General features: G+C 43.5%; 1 pseudogene; it reads right to left on the reverse strand.

Annotated features, from left to right (window-relative positions):
* The window catches only part of LOC138786652 (zinc finger protein 208-like), a 102,613-nt pseudogene extending 99,859 nt beyond the window's left edge, over nucleotides 1-2,754 (reverse strand).
* Nucleotides 2,755-8,627: the final 5,873 nt, after the last annotated feature.

Raw genomic sequence — 8,627 nt, forward strand, 5'->3', positions numbered from 1 at the left:
TTACAGAATCTTGTGTCTGCTTCATGTCTCCTAAGCTTGTAAAAATACTCTACTGGTAATTTGGAGTCTCGCTAGGACAGGAAATGTGATCAGTTTATTTTTCTCTATGTTGTTCTTTATGTTTAGTATTGGATTATGTGTTTTATATGTTTAGTATTGGATTATGTGTTTTATACCATCTACATAGTAATGTTACTGTATATATTCCCCCCCAATAGGCCCCACCCACAAATGTTACACCGACCAATAGCAGAATAGTAGTAGTATCCACCATCTTTATTAGCTGCTATTATATATACACACACAGGATAAAACAATAGTAGCAGAGAGCGTGCGGCAGGAGCGTCGGAACACAACGGCCATTACTTCTTATGGGATTCTCTCCTAATCCCCGGAAAACTGACGGATTGGAAAAGATTTAGAATTCTATTGGAAGAAAGAATTATTGGCGGGAAATGTTGGGATGGATCCAGCGGATACTGAGCATTAGTTTGCTGGGAGATATCTAGTTATTATTAGGAGGGAAAAGTCTTTCTATCTATGACGTCACTAAAATATTTTTTTTTTCCATGTTATATTCAACAATAAAAGACATTAAAAAAAAGGCGACTGTCCCATGTGAGATCTTTCATGTTCCGTTAGAGCAGACTTATTCCTAAAAAACATCAGACATATGGGACATGAAAATGTCTCCTCCCCTATGTGAATGATCTGATGATCAACAAAAGTTTTTTGTGAAGAAAAACTTCTGCCACATTCAAAACATGAAAACTTCTTCTCTGTGTGATTTTTTTGATGCGTAACAAGATTTGATTTTACATTAAAACATTTCCCACATTCTGAGCATGAAAATGGCTTCACCCCCGTGTGAATTTTTTGATGCTCAACAAGACTTGATTTTTTTGTAAAACGTTTCCCACATTCTGAACATAAAAATGGCTTTTCACCTGTGTGAGATCTTTGATGTGAGGTAAGATATGATTTGTCACTAAAACATTTCCCACATTGTGAACATGCAAATGGCTTCGCCCCTGTGTGATGTATTTGATGTCTAACAAGATATGTTTTGTTAGTAAAACCTTCCCCACATATGGAACACGAAAATGGCTTCTCCCCTGTGTGAATTCTTCGATGCTCAACCAGACTTTTTTTCACAGTAAAACATTTCCCACATTCTGGGCATAAAAAAGGCTTCTCTCCTGTGTGAGATCTGTGATGTGTAACAAGATATGATTTGTTAGTAAAACATTTCCCGCATTGTAAACACGAAAATGGCTTCTCTCCTGTGTGAGATCTTTCATGTCTAACAAGATATGACCTTTTAGTAAAACACTTCCCACATGCTGAACATGAAAATGGCTTCTTTTTTGTATGAGCACTGTTTTTATGTTCACCATCCTTTCTGTGACTTATATCTTGTATAACAATCTGTGATGGATCAGTAGATGGGACTTGTATAACAGGATGAGATGCCAGATCTTTGCTGTAGAGGACCGACGGTATATGCGGGGTAACAAAATGGTCTTCATATGTATCTTGTGTGATCTGATCATCTGCTGTAATATCTGGAGATATCTGATGTCCCTCTGATCTCCGGGTACACTCAGCTGCCAAGAAAAAACTCATTCTATTAGTGAGGAGTAATATAACAGTGCGGCTTCTGCAGATATCGGCCGTCTTATTTATAGAATGTCTCTAAGTGCAGCTTTCCCAGAATTTATCACCATTCTTGCTATGAGCGATGATCCCTAATCCCTTGCAGCCGTCCAATCAGCTGAAACAATCACCCGCCGGTGACCCCGCCCACTACATAGGCTGACTGCTTCCTAGAGGTGGGCAGTCAGCCGGTGTGGAAGAGAGAGAAGGTTCACAGCAGCACTGGCTCCTGCTATATCTCCAGATATATTAAACCTGCCTGGTATATACATATATCTATCCTAAGATAATAAGAAGGGAAATACTATAAGGGCCAACTAGATGGACCCAGTGGTCTTTTTCTGCCGACAATCTTCTATGTTTCTTTTTTAAAGTCATTTAGTGAAATTGAAGAGGAATAGCAGTAAAGAGGTAGAGAAGAGGTGCTGGAGTAGTGGAGATGGAGTAAGGGCCGGGGGGGGGGGGGGGTCACCCAGTTTGCACAGTGCTAAAAACGGCCCTGGAACTAGAAGGCCCAGCAGGTTTCCGCATCTACAGTACTTAAGGTACTAAACTCTCTGATCATCTGTTGAAGACTTTTTACATCTATGCCTACTTTGCAAAATATTCCACACAAAATTGTTACAGTCGATGAGTGAGGAGAATGTGTGAGTGTTCTCTGCATTTACAGTAGTGGTCACTACTCACCTGGGCGGTTACCTGTAGTGATGTCCTCCATATACTGCTCATAACCCCAGACGTCTGTCTTTTCTTCCTTATTTACCATGTTGTTTGTAGCATAAAAAGAGTATAGATCCTTCGCTGTAGGGATGTCCTCCTTATACTGCTCATCACCGCTCAAATCTGTCTCTTCCTTTACTATTATGTTTATGGCATTAATATAGTTCATATCTTCATCCTGATTCATAAGAGGTGAGAGAAATTTTGTAGAAGTCATCAGACAGGAGGAGAAGTCAGGTGGGATGTACAGATCATAGGGAACATCTCCATTTACCTGATCCTGTGGGAGAAGAGGACGGGGACATCTCTCTGGTGCTGTTCTCTTACTGGATCTGACTGGAGGGAACACATACAGAGACTGAATTCATTCTTTCCATCCAGATAATACAGAAAGGAGGTGTGTGTATAATCCTGTCTATTACCTGCTGATGGGAGAGGCTGCTGATCCTCCAGCATCACATCCTTGTACTGATCCTTGTGTCCTTCTACATACTCCCACTCCTCCATGGAGAAATAGACCGCCACGTCCTGACACCTTATAGGAACCTGACACACACAATGGTCACACAGTCATCCCCCCCACCCCTCCAGTGGTGTTACTGTATAATGTCCCAGCATTCCCAGCAGCCACAGTCTCACCTCTCCACTCAGCAGCTCCACCATCTTGTTGGTGACTTCTAGGATCTTCTCTTCCTCCATTTCCTCATGTATCAGGGGCCCCGGGATTGGGCTCAGGGTTCTTCCCCATCCTTCACACCCAGGGGCCCCACAGCGCCCACTAGAGGACTTCTTCACTACTGTGTAATCCTGTGTATGGAGAGACACATTACTATCACTCCATCCATTCCCAGAATCCCTCACCTCTCCAGTCCTATCCATCTGTTATTCCATAGATAAGAATGATGTCATGATGACATCACTCCCAGAATCCCTCACCTCTCCAGTCCTATCCATCTGTTATTCCATAGATAAGAATAATGTCATGATGACATCACTCCCAGAATCCCTCACCTCCCCAGTCCTATCCATCTGTTATTCCATAGATAAGAATGATGTCATGATGACATCACTCCCAGAATCCCTCACCTCCCCAGTCCTATCCATCTGTTATTCCATAGATAAGAATGATGTCATGATGACATCACTCCCAGAATCCCTCACCTCTCCAGTCCTATCCATCTGTTATTCCAAAGATAAGAATGATGTCATGATGACATCACTCCCAGAATCCCTCACCTCTCCAGTCCTATCCATCTGTTATTCCATAGATAAGAATGATGTCATGATGACATCACTCCCAGAATCCCTCACCTCCCCAGTCCTATCCATCTGCTATTCCATAGATAAGAATGATGTCATGATGACATCACTCCCAGAATCCCTCACCTCTCCAGTCCTATCCATCTGTTATTCCATAGATAAGAATGATGTCATGATGACATCACTCCCAGAATCCCTCACCTCTCCAGTCCTATCCATCTGTTATTCCATAGATAAGAATGATGTCATGATGACATCACTCCCAGAATCCCTCACCTCTCCAGTCCTATCCATCTGTTATTCCATAGATAAGAATGATGTCATGATGACATCACTCCCAGAATCCCTCACCTCCCCAGTAAGCAGGAAGAGTATGTGTAGGGTGAGGGTTATTATCCTCTCGGCCATCTTGTCTCTGTCTCTCTCCATGGTTGATCGGTCGGTCTCTTATATAGAAGATATCAGCAAAGAATCCTGGAGGGGAAGAAGCTGAATGGAAAGAAGGAGACAATGTAAACAAAATTTATCACAAGGTCAAGCAAAAAAAAAAAAAAAAATTCTGGCTCTAGTGATGTCTCAAAACGGGTATAAAACTACCAAGTCCTGAATGGGTTAATGCTCCGGCTCCTTCCCTGCGGTGACTCCACACATCCCTCCACCTGCAGAGCTGTACAGGAGCCGTGTGCTTCCCTGTGCTTACAGGACCTGCCGTGATGTCACAGTCATGTGATCAGTTACATGGAGGAGGAGGAGGTGGTTAGGTAGGAGGAGAAGATGGAAGACAGTAACAATCACACTCTGCTACAACCACAGGTGTTATTTACTGAGATGCCTGTGACTGGAGACCTCCATTACCTAAACCTCAGCCCCCTGAGACATCATTACCTCCTGACAAAGGACACGAAACAGGCGGGGAGTGTCTTCCTGGAGAGAAGTCCTCGGAGCTTAGGAGGCTGGTGGTGGTGTCCTATGCGGTGGGGACAGGAGGTTGCGGGTCCAGATTGCTGGGATATTCGGGGGAGTTGGGGGCTTGTGCATTGCCAGCTGCCCACTAATGAACAGGCCGAGCACGTTCACGTTATAAGACGCACAGAGTTTTTCCTCCCACTTCGGAGGGGAAAAGTTCATCATTCAAACATTGGTAGTTGTCCAGCAGTGAAGCAGTTAACAGGCAGATGTGTGCTGTGCATGCTGGGAAAGAGGGGAGGGGCTCAGAAGGATCTTATGTGGAGATCCAGAGTCAGTGTGTGTGCTCTGAGGTAACAAGAAGCAGGATTCTTGTGTGTGAGAAAGGAACAAAAGATCCTGTTGTACTGTGAGAGAGAGAGAGACCAGGATTTACCACAGGGAGAGAGAGACCAGGATTTACCACAGGGAGAGAGAGACCAGGATTTACCACAGGGAGAGAGAGAGAGACCAGGATTTACCACAGGGAGAGAGAGAGAGACCAGGATTTACCACAGGGAGAGAGAGAGAGACCAGGATTTACCACAGGGAGAGAGAGAGAGACCAAGATTTACCACAGGGAGAAAGAGTGAGACCAGGATTTACCACAGGGAGAGAGAGAGACCAGGATTTACCACAGGGAGAGAGAGAGAGACCAGGATTTACCACAGGGAGAGAGAGAGACCAGGATTTACCACAGGGAGAGAGTGAGACCAGGATTTACCACAGGGAGAGAGAGAGACCAGGATTTACCACAGGGAGAAAGAGAGAGACCAGGATTTACCAGAGAGAGAGAGAGAGAGAGACCAGGATTTACCACAGGGAGAGAGAGAGAGAGACCAGGATTCACCACAGGGAGAGAGAGAGAGACCAGGATTTACCACAGGGAGAGAGAGAGACCAGGATTTACCACAGGGAGAGAGTGAGACCAGGATTTACCACAGGGAGAGAGAGAGAGACCAGGATTTACCACAGGGAGAGAGAGAGAGACCAGGATTTACCACAGGGAGAGAGAGAGAGAGACCAGGATTTACCAGAGAGAGAGAGAGAGAAACCAGGATTTACCACAGGGAGAGAGAGAGACCAGTATTTACCAGAGAGAGAGAGAAACCAGGATTTACCACAGGGAGAGAGAGAGACCAGGATTTACCAGAGAGAGAGAGAGAAACCAGGATTTACCACAGGGAGAGAGAGAGAGACCAGGATTTACCACAGGGAGAGAGAGAGACCAGGATTTACCACAGGGAGAGAGAGAGAGACCAGGATTTACCACAGGGAGAGAGAGAGAGACCAGGATTTACCACAGGGAGAGAGAGAGACCAGGATTTACCAGAGAGAGAGAAACCAGGATTTACCACAGGGAGAGAGAGAGAGACCAGGATTTACCACAGGGAGAGAGAGACTCCAGCCCACTGGACAGCAGAGGGTTTTACAGCATAGGACTGATAACCTCAGGTACCTGATACATACCCTCCCTATGTGAAGAAATCAGACTGTGTGAGGAAGCATCTCAACATTGTTCTCAGTGATGTTTTATTGCTGATGGAGTTTTATTGTATGGAGAATGTACCAGAATAAAGCCTGTTTAACCTCACTACAATGGAATCTGCCTAACAAGTGTGCTAGAGAGAAGATACACTTAAGAGACCTCACACAGCACCCCCTTCAATTCCCTCAGAATCCCAAAGAACTCACAACACCCCATGCTGCCATATCATAAGAGTGGCGTGTGGATAACAATTCTGGTGGCCCGTACTGGGAATCCTGAGAGGAATCTGAAGCATAAGGGGGACACTATTCTGCTTGGAGAGCCCTAAAGACAATACAGTAGCCATGCTGAGACATAGGGTAGCCCAGTTATATCTGCAGCACACAGAAAATGTCAGCATAAGTCAGCATATTGCTCTTCAGCATGTTAACTCAGTTTTAAAGAGATAGTAAACCATCCAACAATACAGCAGAACTGTGTTAAAAATAAAAATAGATCTCCAACCATGGATGCGGAGGGACACATCAATAAGGTCAGTGAGTTTCTGCTGCAGTGGTCCTATGCAGCAATGGGGACAGTTGCAAGATTTATGAAGCTACCAGAGGAGCAGCTCGCTCAGGCGTATAATCACCGACAGCTTTTGGCAGCCCTGAACCGATTATTGGATGAGTTGGAGGACAGCCAGGAGGAGATCACTCTATTGGTGTTTCTTCAGAGACTACGGGTCCTATTACATAGAGCGATTTTTAACGATTAATGACTTATGCTGCGTTTACACGTAACGATCATGCGAATTTGCGCGATAACGGTCGAATTCGAACGATAATCGTACGTGTAAACGCAGCGAACGACGCACGATAAATCGTACATTTTGATCTTTCATCGGGTCATCAAATCGTCGTTCATCGTACGCAAAAAATTCGCAAATCATTCCGTGTGAACAGTCGTTCGCCGATTTAACCAATGTGTGAGATAGGCTTAAACGATCGCAGTGCGAATATTCGTACGATATATCGTACCATCTAAACGCTGATCGTTATAAAAAAAAAATCGTAAATCCGACATCGCTAATCGTACGATCGGGCCAATAATCATTACGTGTAAACGCAGCATAACGATAAACAAACACAAACAAGACTGTTTATCGTTAACCTTAAATCGTTCACCATATAACACAGAACGATGATCGTTAGTTACGATCATTACTATGATCGTTTACTCCTTCTCATCCCAGCAAAACAATGAACAATGTGCAATTACACTGAACGATTAGTGAACAAATGCGGAACTTGAGCGAACGAATGTGGAATTACAGCGAATGATTAACGATAATTTTAGGTTCAGCCCTAAATCAACGATCAACGACATATGAACGATTTTTCTATCGTTGCCTGCAATTACACAGAACGATTTACATTTAAATTTGCACGATTTAACAATTTTTCGCGCGATAATCGTTCCATGTAATAGGGCCCTAACTCAATCTATTGACAGTTTGCGGGCTGTGGAACCAGAATCAGTACAGGGGACAGAAAGTGAGGTATCTCCCCAACAGACTCAGCTGCAGGAGTTAAAGGAACAATTCATTGCCTTACAAAAGACAGTACAGGAAAAAGCTAAGACATTTGAGAAGGTGATTAGTCCTGACAAATTTCCATGTTCCCTTAAGCCAGAACTACCAGTAAAGAGGACCAGTCCAGCCTCAGAGATAACCATTCGCAAAGAATTCAAAATAAATGGCCAAATTGGTGAACATAAAGAGAAACTGCCTTATACTAACCTGATTCACCAGATAGACTTGGGGATACCAGGAGGGAGAGATTCTTGAGGCAGTAGTAAAAGCCATTAGTCCAGGATTGCATCTCAGAAACATGTTAGAGATGAAGAACATCCTTACCTTGCCCCAGCTAAGGACAATTTTAAAAAGGAATTACAAGGAAGAAAGTACCTCTGATTTGCATCACAAGCTGATTAACATCTCTCAAGATAGCAAAGAGTCCCCTCAAGACTATTTGTTTAGATCTATTGTACTCAAAGAAAGACTGTTGTTTGAATCCAGTGAAGAAGAAGAGGAGAGGTTTGATGCAGCACTAGTTCAGAGAAAGTTCCTGAGGTCAGTAGTGTGGAGTTGAGAGGACATTTTGTCTCTGTTCCTCCATTCTATAGCCTTAAAATGTGTACGTGCTGTGTATAATGCTGTGTATGCTGTGTAACTATTGGGAAAGAGGCCCCCGCTCTATTTACCATCTTTATTATAAGAAGAACTTGTTTTTCTCTTGGCTCTTTTATTTACTATGTTTATGGCTAGTAGAATTTGTTCTTTACTTTAGGGTCTGAGGATCATTGACTATAAGATAAGGGCAAGGACAGCTAAGAACAAATATCATGGCAGCTCTTGCAAGATATGTAAACACCCAGGGTTCAGATACCTTGAAAATAAGAAATTGTTTAATTAATCTTCGACCCCCACATGCTGAGTAATAGAATATATAACTGACACTCACTCCAATCAGAACAAGAATTACTATGTATGTAATATCTAACCAATAGGAGCTTG

This window comes from Dendropsophus ebraccatus, chromosome 3 (genome assembly GCF_027789765.1).
Source record: "Dendropsophus ebraccatus isolate aDenEbr1 chromosome 3, aDenEbr1.pat, whole genome shotgun sequence".
Classification (NCBI taxonomy): Eukaryota; Metazoa; Chordata; class Amphibia; order Anura; family Hylidae; genus Dendropsophus; species Dendropsophus ebraccatus.